Raw genomic sequence first — 16,817 nt, 5'->3', positions numbered from 1 at the left:
TCATGTAGTATTAACCCCGACCCAACAAAGAGTATAACAGATAATATCCATAATATAAAGTAGATGAATATAATGATAAAGCGAGTAAAGTGCAAAGATAAACACCTAAAGCAAGATAAGAAGCAAACAAAACTAGGCTCGACTCCTTTTAGAGACTAGGAAGTACTCCAAGCAACGAAGTTTCCCCAGCAGAGTCCCCAACTGAAGTTAGCGGAAATATACCCGAATGTATCGCACGCTCGAACATACAACAGAGTCTCCATCGAACTTTATTTATTCCCGAAGGAAAGGGAAAACTTTGATAAAACCCGGGGACAAGATATACTCTGGGTAAGGAAATCGGTTATACAAGGGGAAGGTATTAGCACCCCTAACATCCATGGTACTCCATGGAAACCGTTTTGATTGTTCTCGCCCAGATAGGTGTTATCTAAATATTACTCACAAAATAAAAATGGAAAAATAATGGGAAATAGATAAAGTGCTCAATGAGGATTATGGCTCTCATGCCTACGTATCCTCATAGTGCAATGAGGAATTCAGAGCTCCGTAGTTCAAAGAACTAGTGGTGAGAGGTGAAAAGAATTGTGATCAAAGTATGGTCTGAACCAAAGAATTGTATGGTTTGAACTCCATCAATGGGTGAAAACATGAACCCAAGAGTAAAACTGGTATGAACCGACAAGTGAGGGCCTACAACACTGTATTGGAACAACCGAAAAAGAATGAATTAAGTGTTTGGTTTTACAACACAAATAACTCTTGGTTCACAAAGAGGTACAAGATGGAGCACAAAGGTATATTGTATTTGGCTCAAAGAATATGTTATATCCCATGAAGTGAATGAATGTAGTATATGAATGCATCATGGAGATGAATTATGAAAATAAATGGGACGAAGTGACCTAAGTAACAAAATTAAAGGATATCATAACAAGTGACTGCAAAGGTATGGTTTGAAACCAAAGATCAGGTATGCATCGGAATCCATAAGAGGGAAGGTGGCATATACATTAAGTGAGGGGTCTAAGACATGGTATCACTATATGGTTGGGCCGAAAAAGAAGGAATTAAATGTCTGGGGACAATCCAAACAACTCTAGGTACAAATGCGGACTTTTCACTAGGCGACCTAAAAGGGTATATATGGATATCCAAAGAAAGTGTATCTGATTTCAAAAAAGATAGCATGTCACTAGCGTGAACGGTTTATGATCGAAGGTAGGTAATGAATCATGAAAGATATGAATGGTGCCCTAAGGCGGAAGAAGAATAATTAGAAGTATGCTCTCCAAGGATTCGCATCCTCGTTCCTATTTATTCTCATTATGCAATAAGAAAATCAGAGCAATTGTAGTTCGTGGAACTACGAAAACAAGGAAAGAGATTGAGAGTGCTGAAAATTATAAATCGTACCAACATAATGGTAACATGGGAATCCATAAAGTCAAATGGCTTTGAATCAAATACTAAACAGACATACCGATAAGTGAGGGGCCTGGGGCATGGTATCACTGTCGTTGAATGACTGGAAACAAAGAGAATTAAATGTCTGGCAATAAGCCAAATAACTCTTGATTCACAAGGTGGACTATTCATTAGCCGTCCTAAAAGGGTGAATATGGAACCCAAAAGTAAGTACTGATTGACACGAGGATAGGATATATCACTTGCTAGGGGAACAAACAATTTGAAATCAAAGGAGAATAATATCTTGGATCCATGAAGGAATACACTCTGAACCAAGATTAAGGTAAACCAACAAGTGAGGGGCCCGAGGCATGATATTACTATAGTGGAATAACAAAAAACAAAGGAATTAAATGTATGGGTACAAGCCAAACAACTCTTGGTTCACAAGGTGGACTATCAATTAGGCGTCCTAAAAGGATATGAATGGAAACCAAGGAAAAGTTATATTTTGATCTAAAAAAGATGGTATTCATTGATGAAAGAATGATTGATTGATAAATAAGATAGCTCACGAAGAAACTGGGTTCTCCTGCCTACGTATCCTTATAGTGCAATAAGGAAATAAGAGCTTTCATAGTTCATCCCACTAAGGCTGAAAATAAGATGATTAAGGAGGCAAGGAAATATGATAGAATGATTTAATGAAAGAGTGGAATATACTTGATAGTTACTTGATAAGAATCACACTAAAGTTTATGAGTAAAGGTGGATATTGTCATACCCCGATTTTGGTCCTGAAATTTTTTCCATTTTTTCATTTTTATTTGGCACTTGGCCTAAAGTTCATTTGCATACATTCATTCCCAAATCCATATTTTTGTTACACATTGGTCATTGTCTAGGTTTTTTTTTGATCATGGTGCTTTTGATTATAAAATGGATTTTAATCATTTGACTTTTTAATTTTTCAATTTGATTTTAATTTCAAATTAAGTTTAATTCCAAATTTCAATTTAATTTTAATTGTTATTTTTACTAATGATTCAAACTCTAATTGATTTTAATTTTCAAATAAATGTTAGAATTGATATCAAAGTAATTTTAATAAATTATGAATTAATTTGATTTTAATTTGGTTTTTACTGATTTTTTATTATTATTTAAATTGATATTTAAATTAATCTTGGATTATTTCTAAAAATCCATTTTATAACCAAACATGATCCATCCATAGTACATTTCAAATCAAAATAGCACATACACACATTTCATAACATTCAATAACATTCAATAATATTTAGCTTTCAAGCATTTCCGAACTCATTTTCGTACACATATTTTCATGTCCAATTACATTCGATTACCATTGCATATCCATTTCCATTTCCAAATTCATTACACAACCATCACAACATTTCCATAAGTTACAAAGTCATGTTCCAAATTACATTTCACAGTATTTTCTTACAAGTTCATAATATTACATGAATCCTACAAGTACAATCCTGAACAATCACAATTACAGGGATCCGATAGAAAAACATACACATAGCTTCATAAGGCTATCAAAATGTGTGAGCAAGCTTTAGTTTCAACTGATCCGGTTGTTACCTCGTTAGGAAACTTCCAACAGGCCTATGTATACTCGACAAAATCTGGAGATTGTTTTGCTTTTCTCTCAAACTTTGATTCCAAATCTTCTGCTAGAGTGCGTTTCAACAATATGCATTATAATTCACCTCCTTGGTCCGTCAGCGTCCTCCCGGATTGTAGACATGCTGTTTTTAATACGGCAAAGGTTGGAGTCCAAAAAAAAACTGAAGAGAACTCAATTAATATCCAACAGAAAACTCATAGCAGTCCAAAAAAAAAGGATTACAATCATTTCTAAATTCTATCTACATTCTTTAACACAATACAAATAAGAGCTCCCTCTTTTAACAAACTCAACTTACTTTGGGATCATTTATTTTCTCCATAAAACAAAATTCAACCAGAACCAATTCCAGAAGATGACTTTGCTGAAGCGTGTGAATATCCTATGCCACCGGTTGAATCTGAGAATTTGCAGTCATGAAAATCATCCAGTAAACCACCCGCAGTCACCGCATCAGTTATTGATAAGCAGAAAGAACTTTTGGTCAATAAAGTTGTTAGAGAGCAAACAAATTCAATTGATGAAATGAGAAGGATATTGAAGAGTCTAAACCTTCTGAGGAAATTTTGCCAAAACAATCTGCTGAATCTGTTGTTGTCACTGCTGATAAGGTTACAGTGCTACCTACATCAGCTGTGACCGAGGATTCTGTTTCTGTTGTGACAAATAATGAAGCCAGCACGAGGGAACCCATTAGTCGGTCCAACTCTTTGAAGGATAACCAGAAGAAACCTGAAAAAAGGCCAATCATCTAAAGATCAGGTTTCTTTGCAATCTCCTACTGTGGCTATTATACCGTCTCGAGCTGTTGACAGTGATATATCTGAATCTAGGGTTTCCACACCTGTAGGAAGTGAAACAGACCATCCTCCTTCAGTTATTGCTCAAGTGGCTGATAGTTTGAGTAATCATAAGCATGGTCTGATAGATGAATCTTCCGAAGTTCTTCAGTCTGCTGATTTACCAGAAACAACAGCAAAGGAAATCAATGATGGTGCAGATAATGCATGCAGGACTCTGTCAAGTCTCCAATTGAAGATATAAATATGATATGTAAGAAACTAAGAACCTCAGTTGGCTTTGGAATTATGGCACAGACTCGTCCCTGTCCACAGAGCCTTCACATTCAGAAGTTTAAGTGGTTAACTACAATACATTCTTTGAGAGTTGAAGAAGTTGAAATGATTGCAGCTCAATGGTCCAAAATAAATGCAGTGGTTAACATAAAAACCAGGAATACATTGCTGCCATTGTACACGACAAAGAAGTAGCTATATCGGAGCTTGAGTCTGCAACAAACAATAAAAGGCAAATGGTTAAAGCCAATTGGAATCGAAAAAACAGGACAGACAATACAACAGCTTTACAAATTCCATATGCTAATTCACCTAGGTCTTCTACAAATATGATGAATACGCCTTCTCCTCAGCAGCAAACATCACAACTGTAGCAGCAACAACCAACGAATCCTCTCACAAGCCACCCAAAACCAAGTTCAGACCAATACTCCGAATTCACTGCAGTAAAAGCAAAATGGCAAAGCAGTTAAATTTCAAAAAATTCCCAAAATTGGCATTAGGACAAAATTCAAAGAGAAAGCTAAGTTTAGAATACCGTTTTCGGTTTTAGCATTAAAACAGGCCGATCCAAACTGAGCACATGAAAGAGGATTTTGCAGGATGCTCCTTTGAACACCAAATACACCTTTGAAACCCTAATCAGGAGAGATAAATAGAGAGAAGTGAATCAGTGAGAGGGGGACGAAAAATTAGAGAGAAGGGAGACGACGAAAAAAGAGGGAGGCGGACAACGATTCCACCAAGAACCCTAAATCCCCAAGTCAGAAAGGAAACCGATTGAGGGAGGCGAAGTAAAGAGGGTCGATTGTTACCTGAGCAAGGTGAGCTCCCCGTTTTTGTTTCAGTATGATTTGTTGTGGGTGAGAGCGATTTCGTGAGGGCGACGAGAGAAGAGGGATTGAGAGCGCGATCGAGAGAGAGACATTGAGAGCGATGGAGTGAGCGATTGAGTGAGATTGGAGATTGAGAGAGCGATGAGGGAGCGATTTCATTGAGGGCGATGGAGAGAGCTTGCTGGTAGCGATTGAGAGAAGAGAGATTTCGTGCGTGAGGTTTTGAGAACTGAGTTTCATTGTCCTTACCTTTTCCTTTTTATTTTTATTTTTTTTTATTATTATTTATTTGCTTTTTATTAGGCAGACCATTGAATCTCCACTAAGTGAACGTTACTTCTCATTTGGTCATTAAATTTGGTTTATTGGTATTAGTTGTAATTAATTGTTATTTTTGTGTACCCAATCCCTAATCTTGTGAACCCAACAGCCAGGCGGCTAGGGTCACCTTTTGGGATTCCTCCTTTTTGTTTTAATTAACCGTCCAATAATTAGACCACCCCACTTTTATTTTTATTTTAATTCATACTTTAATCTATTTTGGTTTATATATCTAAGTTGTCAGTTAGTTTATAACTAATCATAGATGGCTTAGTGGAGAGAGGGTAGTTTCATAGTCTTAAGTGGAGCGGGTTCAATACTCATATGTAGCATTTTATTTCTTTTAACATTTTTATATTTATGTTTTATTATACTCATGGTTTCATTATTATTTAATAACACAAATCTGTTTTTTTATTAATTTCATCATTCATTCAAAACCATTTTAAACTATTAAAATCATATTTTTCTCGATTCAATATCGAGCCCACTTCCACACCCTTGTAAGTCGATTGCTTTTTAAGCATCGCCATCAACCTCACATAGCTTACTCTTGGGCTTTCTTACAATGAGCCGGTTCTCTTGCACTTACACTCATGCATTGCATTATTTGTTGTTTGGGCCCAATTTAATTATTTCATGATTTTGAATCCCCATTTGACAAAATGTACCCCACTCCCCCGATGTGTAATAATCTTGTACTACTTCATTTCTTTATTTGTTTGACTATTTAGTTAGATACTGACACAAGAATAAAATCAACAAATTTCAAAAAAATACAAAAATAATGACTCGATCCAACCTCGAGTATTTTCTCAATAAACAAATCAATTCATTTCTCCCTTCAATTCTATTCCACTTATTTTTCAAACTTTCATCAAACGCTTGATTTAATGTCAAGCCATTTTTCCTGATAAAAACTCAAAAAATATTAATTCATAGTCAAGACTTTTTCAATAAAGATGGAAGTGGAACGTGGTGTATACCACGCACTCCTGAGACTAGGATTCGAGATGTATATCTCGCCAATCCTACCTCTCGCCATCATCTAAATTTATCCACTTAGCTCTCTCAAACACTCATTCAAATTTCTCTTAAACGTCCATTAATACTTGATCTAGGGTCAAGTCATTTTCACAACAAAAACTAAGATACCTAAATCTTATTTAACACTTTTTCAATAAAGGTGGAAATGGAACATGGTGTATACCATGCACTCCTGAGGTTAAGATTCGAGACGTATGCCTCGCCAATCTTAACTCTCGCCATCGTCTAAAATTGTCAATGTGGTTTCGTCAAACCCTTTCTCAATCAAATCTAAGATACCTAAATCTTATTTAACACTTTCTCAATAAAGGTGGAAATGGAACATGGTGTATACCATGCACTCCTGAGGTTAGGATTCGAGACGTATGCCTCGCCTATCTTAGCTCTTGCCATCGTCTAAAATTGTCAATGCGGTTTCTTCAAACCCTTTTTCAATCAAATTCCAAAACACTTAATTCATATCTTAACCTCTTTCAATAAAGATGGAAATGGAACATGGTGTATACCGTGCACTCCTGAGGCTAGGATTCGAGATGTATATCTCGCTCATCCAAGTTCTCGCCATCACTCAAAATACATCAAACCAATCAAACTCTTTTTCTCGCCGCCGTGCGATTAATCAAAAACCTTTTTCATAAATGAAAGATATATTGTCTTAAGTGATACAAAACAATGTTTCAGCCACGATTGTTGAGTAGAGATAAATGACGCTTTTCCGAATGTAGATCTATAAATCCGTTCGATATGTGGTATGCGTCCACTCCTCATCTGTTTTGGGTAAAACGATGTTTTCGTCGATTAATACAATATAGCTTTCGCTAAAATCGACCTACAAACAAACATTTTTCTACCCAGAACTACGTAAGCCTTGATTTCTCTCTTGAGATACGTAGGAGCAGGATTTGTAAATCTTGTCAGGCCCACTAATAAAAAACTTAGGTTTAGTCCTTCGTCAAAAATCCAAAAATATTCTCCTCTCTTTTATTCTTTCCCACCTAATAATTCGAAAAGCCTAACATTTCAAACTAACACTAACGCACACAACTGACCTAATGGTTCCCGTTGAGTACAACGGACGTGAGGGGTGCTAATACCTTCCCCTTGCGTAATCGACTCCCGAACCCTGATATTGGTTGCGATGACCATATCTTATCCTTTCTTTTGTCTTGGGTTTTATCGATATTTTCCCTTTCCTTTTTAGGAATAAATAAAGTTCGGTGGCGACTCTGTTCGGTCCATCATTGCGAGCGTGCGATTGCGTTTCGCTTTGAAGTCGTATCCCCATTTTTTCGAGGTGCGACAGATGGCGACTCTGCTGGGGACACTAAACCCTAAGCGAGTCAAGCCTAGTTAGGACGTTTGTGTGCCTTTGTTTGCTTAATTGTGTGGCTTTTCTTTATTGTTTTATTATCTTTATTGTTATATTGTTATATCTGTTGGATATTGGTTCTATTGTAATTGTTGGTACCTGGATCTTGATTGCAAACCATGTGGGAAAGACTCTACACCCGAGTCTAAAGTGAAAAAACATAAGATAAGACGATGGTTGAGTAGTACGGACTCCCGAGGTGAATACTTCGTAAGGGTCGGTACAAGAACCTCACTTAGAGTAGATTCTTTTGCAAATATTGTCGCCCGAGGTGTATACCTCGTAAGCGTCGATGTTTCAAAGGGGTCCATGACTCTAAGGACCTTTTAGAATATTGAACCTTTGGCCAACTAGAAATGATGGTTGTGTAGTATGGATTCCTGAGGTGGATACCTCGTAAGGATCGATACGAGAACCTCGCTCAGAATAGATTCTCCAGATGGAGTTGATGACCGGAAAGTATTTTCCGTAAGCGTCAAACAGTCTTTTGAATCCATGACTCTGAGTATCCTGTCTAGAACCCAGTCGATGGTTGCGTAGTATGGACCCCCGAGGTGAATACTTCGTAAGGGTCGGTACGAGAACCTCACCCAGAATAGATTCCCTTGATGGAGTTGACGACCGGAAAGTATTTCCCGTAAGCGTCAAACATTCTTGTGAATCAATGACTCTGGGAATCCTTTGTAACAAAACCTTAGATCTTACCCGGTGAGAACCTATTCTTGGAAAACAATCAGATTCATCAGTACCTCAGACTTTTGAACCCGTGTATGAAAAAAACAAATGTGCATGGCTTGCATTGCATTCATTCGCATTCCATTGCATTTGCATCGCATCATAATGCATGTCATTCTCCAGACAAAATACCAAAAAAAACTCATTCATCCTTTGTCCATGATCAACAAAGTGATTCCTAACACGCGTTTAGAACAAAGAACCATGTCTCAAGATATGATGGACGAGCTAAGGAAAAGTCAAGAAGCACTGAAGGAGGAACTTAACCTTTTGAAGAGCCAGATGTGATGGGTCTTGGAAACCCTGCAAGTCTTGTTGAGAAAAGAGGGCCATCCTATACCCATTGCCACATCAGGGGGAGCTACTACTCCACATCCATCTGGTGTTACCCCAAGTCAAGGGAAATTCTATGAGGCAACTCCTCATTTACCAGTATATGGACCTCCCTCAAGACGTCATCACCAACATCCTCTGGCTATTGCTCCTCAAAGTCATCGAAGTCCGGTTCAGAACAAAAATCAGAATCAGAACAAGAGGAACAAGGATCACAATGACTCGATTCCGGTGCCATATAGCAAGCTCTACCCGCAACTGATCCAAAATGCTTTGGTGACCCCTCGAGCTCTCACACCTGTGTCACCATACCTGTCATGGTACAATCCAAATGCAACATGTGAATTCCATAAAGGAGCATTGGGACATGACCTAGATTCTTGCTTAGCGCTGAAAGCCTTGGTGCGAGGGTTGATTAACAAAAATAGCTTAATCTTTGAAGAAGATCATCCCAAGGTCAAGTGCGAATACCATACTGGGACAATGGGACACTCCATCGAGGAATGCAAGAGTTTTAAGCTCAAGTTGCAAGGATTGATTGACATAAGGTCACTAACACTCAAGGAGGAAGGCTCAGATACATATACCTTGATTTCTGGGCCAGGTAATGAGAAAGGGAAAGGACCTTTGAGACCCCTCAAGGTTTTGTTCCACAAGGAAGATGTCAGGGATATGGCTAATGAGCTATCATTGTTTCCTGGTAAGAGCATTGAGGTACCGCCTTGGATTTCCAATGTCACGACCTATACCAATGAAAGAAAAGGAGAAGTGAGTAGTGGATCCAAGAGGGTTGCGTTCGACGATGAGATTGAAAGAAAAGAATTTGAAGATCATCATGTCAAAAAGCTGGTTGATCCCAATCTTCAAGTTTGAAGAAATCAATTCCCTAAAGCTGGCAATCATTTGGCTGTTTCAACACTTCTTTTGTAGTTTCTTTGCATGTTGGTTGTTATTTGCTTTTAAGCATTGTTGTATTATTTGAATTGGTAAGATTAATGAAATGTTTATGCATCTTTTGAATTAATCCATTCGTATTCACTCGTTTTCCGTTTATGTTAAAAACAAAAATACTCCTCTCATTCACTTTTGTTTATCAAACCGTTGTGTTAACAAAGATTGGAAGGAGGATGATGAAAACGAAACACCTGAAATTGTTGTGGTATGCTTTTGAAGAAAACCTTGCCGATGATGTAAGGCATTGTTTCAATTCCCCAAACACTGAAGAGATAAGGAGTTAATCCCTAGTCAACCACTTTGAGCCTAGAAGTTGGTGTTTATTTCGGATCTAAAACCCTTAATCTTAACCTGGGGCAGGGTAGTTATGTTCAGATAGTTTGATCGTGCATTCGATCTTTCAAAAAAATCGTCCATATGTACACCCTCCAATTAGGTTCAACCACATGTTATCCTTCGCGCACATGTTGAAGTGTCGAAGAAGTTGAGAAAAGATAAAATTAATGTTGGTTGATCCTCATCCACCAATAATGTGGCAGTCACACGCATAAAAAAAAGGATTGAAAAAGTCTGTTAAGTCAAACACCACAAAAATGACTTAGGCAAAATTAGGGATAAAGAAAATCAATCGAAAGAGGTCACCAAAATCCTCGACAAAAACAAAACAAGGTGACTGCCATTTCAAGAAAATTCGTCTTGAATCCTCATCACACCTTCGAACCCTCTTAGAAGTCGAATGCGTGTATCGAATTAACTGAACATAGGAACTGGAGATCATCAAGAAGAAGGGGTGGGTAAAAATCAATTTTGAGCCTTATATCCTTTTGTTTCAAAAAACCGTGAACCAGACCACGTTACAACCCTTAAAAGACCTAATTGAGACATGGTTTATTTTGAAAGCATACCATAACAAGGTTGTGTTAACTTGACTCCAAACGATTTTTGTTAATCATTTGATGGCACCAACTTGCATACTGTGAATGACTTGATCACCATTGTGTTCTTATCAATGACTCGTTCACTGTATTTCACCCATTCATATCAATAAACTTTGAGTTCAAATTTTTGCATAAGCATTGCATTAAGATTACCATTTTTGAATGAACAATCTTATTTGCGAGTCAACACTTAGCATCAAAGAAATGCCAAATACAGTTGAGGAACTTGATGGAGTGAAAGAAGTCTAGTCAGGAGCAAATCACTTTGAGCATCCGTTAATTCGAGCTAATCACCCTAAGGGTCATCTAGCCAAGAGTAATCTGCTTCAAGAATCAGACCGGGGCAAGTCACCTCAGAGCTCAGTAAGTCCAATCACCCTAAGGGTCATCTCGCCAAGAGAAATTTGCTTCAAGACTTAGACTGGGGCAAGCCACCTCAAAGCTCAATAAGTCCAACTATCCAAAGGACAGTCAACCAAGAGTCTGCCATTCCAACATTTGGTTAGTCAAGTGCGGACCATTGCAAGTTTCAAGCACTTGGGGCAAGCCCTCTCGAGGTAGTCTCATGGAAAGTTGTTTCCAAACCCATTTTCAAGGTGAACATTTCCAAAGACCCAACAAACTGGGGCAAGATGAGCCACAGAGGGGCAGAACCTCTTTCTTCGTGCTTTCAAACTGCTCAAACAAATTCTGCCATATGTCAACAACTATTGAGTTTAAGATGAGTGCCCGAAAATTATGCTAGCACGATTCATTAATCCTCCAAAAGGATCCATTGGCTAAGCTGTGGCTATCAAGGTGGATAGAATCCTCCTTTGACAACATCTATCATAAAATATTTGGTTGAGTTCTCGGTGTTGAGGAATCATGAGCTTCCATAAAAAGCCTTTACAAACTCCCAGTCTGCCCAGTGTCAGCATTCTCATAATCATGATCATTCATATATCATGCATAAAAGGAAATTCAAATCCTGCATAGCCGAAATGTACTTCGTGCTCATTTTGCATTGATCCAGGTCTTGTTGTCGATCCTATGATCCTTTGACCTTTGATTCCAGTTTGTATTTGGTGCCCTTAAACCCACATCCGGTTTTTGCAGTCATTTTCAAATCCAATTTTTGTTCAATACCATTCAGGTCATATATGAACCTGTTGTTGAGCCTTATTCCGGTGTTAGGTCATATATGAACCTGTACTGAAGATTTTTTCTCTGTTTGTTCAATGCTATTCAGGTCATGTATGAACCTGTTGTTGAGCTTTATTCCGGTGTCAGGTCATACATGAACCTGCTCTGGAGAGTTTTTCCAATTTTTGTTCAATACTATTCAGGTCATGTATGAACCTGTTGTTGAGCTTTTATTCCGGGGTCAGGTCATACATGAACCTGCTCTGAAGAGTTTTTTCAATTTTTGTTCAATACTATTCAGGTCATATATGAACCTGTTGTTGAGCTTTTATCCGGGGTCAGGTCATACTTGAACCTGCTCTGAAGAGTTTTTTCCAATTTTTGTTCAATACCATTCAGGTCATATGTGAACCTGTTGTTGAGCTTTTATTCCGGGGTCAGGTCATACTTGAACCTGCTCTGAAGAGTTTTTCCAATTTTTGTTCAATACTATTCAGGTCATGTATGAACCTGTTGTTGAACTTTTATTCCGGGGTCAGGTCATACTCGAACCTGCTCTGAAGAGTTTTTCCAATTTTTGTTCAATACTATTCAGGTCATGTATGAACCTGTTGTTGAGCTTTTATTCCGGGGTCAGGTCATACTTGAACTTGCTCTGAAGAGTTTTTCCAATTTTTGTTCAATACTATTCAGGTCATGTATGAACCTGTTGTTGAGCTTTATTCCGGTGTCAGGTCATACATGAACTTGTTCTGAAGAGTCTTTCTCTATGTTTGTTCCAGTATTATCAGGTCATATATGAACATGTTGATACACTTTTCTTGAATTCTTCTGAGTTTGTTAGGACATACCTGAACCTGCTGTCAGAACTTCTTGATATTCCCCAGCGTTGTCAGGTCATATATGAACCTGTTGTAGCATCTTTTCCTTTATTCGGGTTTGGTAAGTCATATGTGAACTTACTACCGAAATCCCTTGTATTTTAAGTGTCGTTTATCAAATCTCACTTTGAATACTCCCCAGTGTGTGTCTGATTCTCCAGCAGGACTGTTTCCCCATCAAGTTGTTTTTTTACCCCATTTGTCTGTCTCCCTGTGGATCATCAGTATTCCCCAGCTTGGTCTGTTTAGTAGCATCTCCTGTCAGGGGTCCACCATATCCCTAGCAGATAAAAATTACAAAAAAGGAATCATGCATCCATGCATATCATATCATAACATATCATATCATATCATATCACATCATGCCATAGGGATTCAGGATCAAAATCCGGGTCTTCTCAGTATTTAACCATCTCCCACTATGATCATATGAAGAGTGTCATGCTTCATACTCTCTAGTTGAAGACACTTAAATAGGGGCAACTGTCATACCCCGATTTTGGTCCTGAAATTTTTTCCATTTTTTCATTTTTATTTGGCACTTGGCCTAAAGTTCATTTGCATACATTCATTCCCAAATCCATATTTTTGTTACACATTGGTCATTGTCTAGGTTTTTTTTTGATCATGGTGCTTTTGATTATAAAATGGATTTTAATCATTTGAATTTTTAATTTTTCAATTTGATTTTAATTTCAAATTAAGTTTAATTCCAAATTTTAATTTAATTTTAATTGTTATTTTTACTAATGATTCAAACTCTAATTGATTTTAATTTTCAAATAAATGTTAGAATTGATATCAAAGTAATTTTAACAAATTATGAATTAATTTGATTTTAATTTGGTTTTTACTGATTTTTTATTATTATTTAAATTGATATTTAAATTAATCTTGGATTATTTCTAAAAATCCATTTTATAACCAAACATGATCCATCCATAGTACATTTCAAATCAAAATAGCACATACACACATTTCATAACATTCAATAACATTCAATAATATTTAGCTTTCAAGCATTTCCGAACTCATTTTCGTACACATATTTTCATGTCCAATTACATTCGATTACCATTGCATATCCATTTCCATTTCCAAATTCATTACACAACCATCACAACATTTCCATAAGTTACAAAGTCATGTTCCAAATTACATTTCACAGTATTTTCTTACAAGTTCATAATATTACATGAATCCTACAAGTACAATCCTGAACAATCACAATTACAGGGATCCGATAGAAAAACATACACATAGCTTCATAAGGCTATCAAAATGTGTGAGCAAGCTTTAGTTTCAACTGATCCGGTTGTTACCTCGTTAGGAAACTTCCAACAGGCCTATGTATACTCGACAAAATCTGGAGATTGTTTTGCTTTTCTCTCAAACTTTGATTCCAAATCTTCTGCTAGAGTGCGTTTCAACAATATGCACTATAATTCACCTCCTTGGTCCGTCAGCGTCCTCCCGGATTGTAGACATGCTGTTTTTAATACGGCAAAGGTTGGAGTCCAAAAAAAAACTGAAGAGAACTCAATTAATATCCAACAGAAAACTCATAGCAGTCCAAAAAAAAAGGATTACAATCATTTCTAAATTATATCTACATTCTTTAACACAATACAAATAAGAGCTCCCTCTTTTAACAAACTCAACTTACTTTGGGATCATTTATTTTCTCCATAAAACAAATTTCAACCAGAACCAGTTCCAGAAGATGACTTTGCTGAAGCGTGTGAATATCCTATGCCACCGGTTGAATCTGAGAATTTGCAGTCATGAAAATCATCCAGTAAACCACCCGCAGTCACCGCATCAGTTGTTGATAAGCAGAAAGAACTTTTGGTCAATAAAGTTGTTAGAGAGCAAACAAATTCAATTGATGAAATGAGAAGGATATTGAAGAGTCTAAACCTTCTGAGGAAATTTTGCCAAAACAATCTGCTGAATCTGTTGTTGTCACTGCTGATAAGGTTACAGTGCTACCTACATCAGTTGTGACCGAGGATTCTGTTTCTGTTGTGATAAATAATGAAGCCAACACGAGGGAACCCATTAGTCGGTCCAACTCTTTGAAGGATAACCAGAAGAAACCTGAAAAAAGGCCAATCATCTAAAGATCAGGTTTCTTTGCAATCTCCTACTGTGGCTATTATACCGTCTCGAGCTGTTGACAGTGATATATCTGAATCTGGGGTTTCCACACCTGTAGGAAGTGAAACAGACCATTCTCCTTCAGTTATTGCTTAAGTGGTTAATAGTTTGAGTAATCATAAGCATGATCTGATAGATGAATCTTCCGAAGTTCTTCAGTCTGCTGATTTACCAGAAACAACAGCAAAGGAAATCAATAATGGTGCAGAGAATGCATGCAGGACTCTGTCAAGTCTCCAATTGAAGATATAAATATGATATGTAAGAAACTAAGAACCTCAGTTGGCTTTGGAATTATGGCACAGACTCGTCCCTGTCCACAGAGCCTTCACATTCAGAAGTTTAAGTGGTTAACTACAATACATTCTTTGAGAGTTGAAGAAGTTGAAATGATTGCAGCTCAATGGTCCAAAATAAATGCAGTGGTTAAGATAAAAACCAGGAATACATTGTTGCCATTGTACACGACAAAGAAGTAGCTATATCGGAGCTTGAGTCTGCAACAAACAATAAAAGGCAAATGGTTAAAGCCAATTGGAATCGAAAAAACAGGACAGACAATACAACAGCTTCACAAATTCCATATGCTAATTCACCTAGGTCTTCTACAAATATGATGAATACGCCTTCTCCTCAGCAGCAAACATCACAACTGCAGCAGCAACAACCAACGAATCCTCTCACAAGCCACCCCAAACCAAGTTCAGACCAATACTCTGAATTCACTGCAGTAAAAGCAAAATGGCAAAGCAGTTAAATTTCAAAAAATTCCCAAAATTGGCATTAGGACAAAATTCAAAGAGAAAGCTAAGTTTAGAATACCGTTTTCGGTTTTAGCATTAAAACAGGCCGATCCAAACTGAGCACATGAAAGAGGATTTTGCAGGATGCTCCTTTGAACACCAAATACACCTTTGAAACCCTAATCAGGAGAGATAAATAGAGAGAAGTGAATCAGTGAGAGGGGGACGAAAAATTAGAGAGAAGGGAGACGACGAAAAAAGAGGGAGGCGGACAACAATTCCACCAAGAACCCTAAATCCCCAAGTCAGAAAGGAAACCGATTGAGGGAGGCGAAGTAAAGAGGGTCGATTGTTACTTGAGCAAGGTGAGCTCCCCGTTTTTGTTTCAGTATGATTTGTTGTGGGTGAGAGCGATTTCGTGAGGGCGACGATAGAAGAGGGATTGAGAGCGCGATCGAGAGAGAGAGAGACATTGAGAGCGATGGAGTGAGCGATTGAGTGAGATTGGAGATTGAGAGAGCGATGAGGGAGCGATTTCATTGAGGGCGATGGAGAGAGCTTGCTGGTAGCGATTGAGAGAAGAGAGATTTCGTGCGTGAGGTTTTGAGAACTGAGTTTCGTTGTCCTTACCTTTTCCTTTTATTTTTTTATTTTTTTATTATTATTATTTATTTGCTTTTTATTAGGCAGACCATTGAATCTCCACTAAGTGAACGTTACTTCTCATTTGGTCATTAAATTTGGTTTATTGGTATTAGTTGTAATTAATTGTTATTTTTGTGTACCCAATCCCTAATCTTGTGAACCCAATAGCCAGGCGGCTAGGGTCACCTTTTGGGATTCCTCCTTTTTGTTTTAATTAACCGTCCAATAAATAGACCACCCCACTTTTATTTTTATTTTTATTTTAATTCATACTTTAATCTATTTTGGTTTATATAGCTAAGTTGTCAGTTAGTTTTTAACTAATCATAGATGGCTTAGTGGAGAGAGGGTAGTTTCATAGTCTTAAGTGGAGCGGGTTCAATACTCATATGTAGCATTTTATTTCTTTTAACATTTTTATGTTTATGTTTTATTATACTCATGGTTTCATTATTATTTAATAACACAAATCTGTTTTTTTATTAATTTCATCATTCATTCAAAACCATTTTAAACTATTAAAATCATATTTTTCTCGATTCAATATCGAGCCCACTTCCACACCCTTGTAAGTCGATTGCTTT

At 37.3% G+C, this 16,817-nt stretch overlaps 1 long non-coding RNA gene across 5 annotated transcripts; it reads right to left on the bottom strand.

Moving 5' to 3' along the window:
* Positions 1-2,773: 2,773 nt before the first annotated feature.
* On the bottom strand, positions 2,774-16,230 carry LOC127085036 (uncharacterized). 5 transcript variants are annotated; one of them, XR_007788898.1, is made up of 8 exons: positions 15,945-16,230; positions 15,668-15,767; positions 15,442-15,570; positions 15,123-15,342; positions 14,898-15,005; positions 14,606-14,785; positions 14,352-14,453; positions 13,757-14,213 (listed from the first exon to the last, which is right to left on the bottom strand). It is a non-coding gene; the product is annotated as an uncharacterized LOC127085036 (long non-coding RNA). The 5 variants fall into 5 exon arrangements; XR_007788895.1 differs by having other exon boundaries at positions 14,898-15,008; positions 15,945-16,228; XR_007788896.1 differs by lacking the exon at positions 13,757-14,213 and adding an exon at positions 2,774-3,230 and having other exon boundaries at positions 14,606-15,008; positions 15,945-16,229.
* Between the last annotated feature and the right edge of the window lie 587 nt (positions 16,231-16,817).

The sequence above is a fragment of the Lathyrus oleraceus genome, chromosome 5 (assembly GCF_024323335.1).
Source record: "Lathyrus oleraceus cultivar Zhongwan6 chromosome 5, CAAS_Psat_ZW6_1.0, whole genome shotgun sequence".
In the NCBI taxonomy this organism is placed as follows: domain Eukaryota; kingdom Viridiplantae; phylum Streptophyta; class Magnoliopsida; order Fabales; family Fabaceae; genus Lathyrus; species Lathyrus oleraceus.
This window is presented reverse-complemented; position numbering and strand designations above follow the sequence as displayed.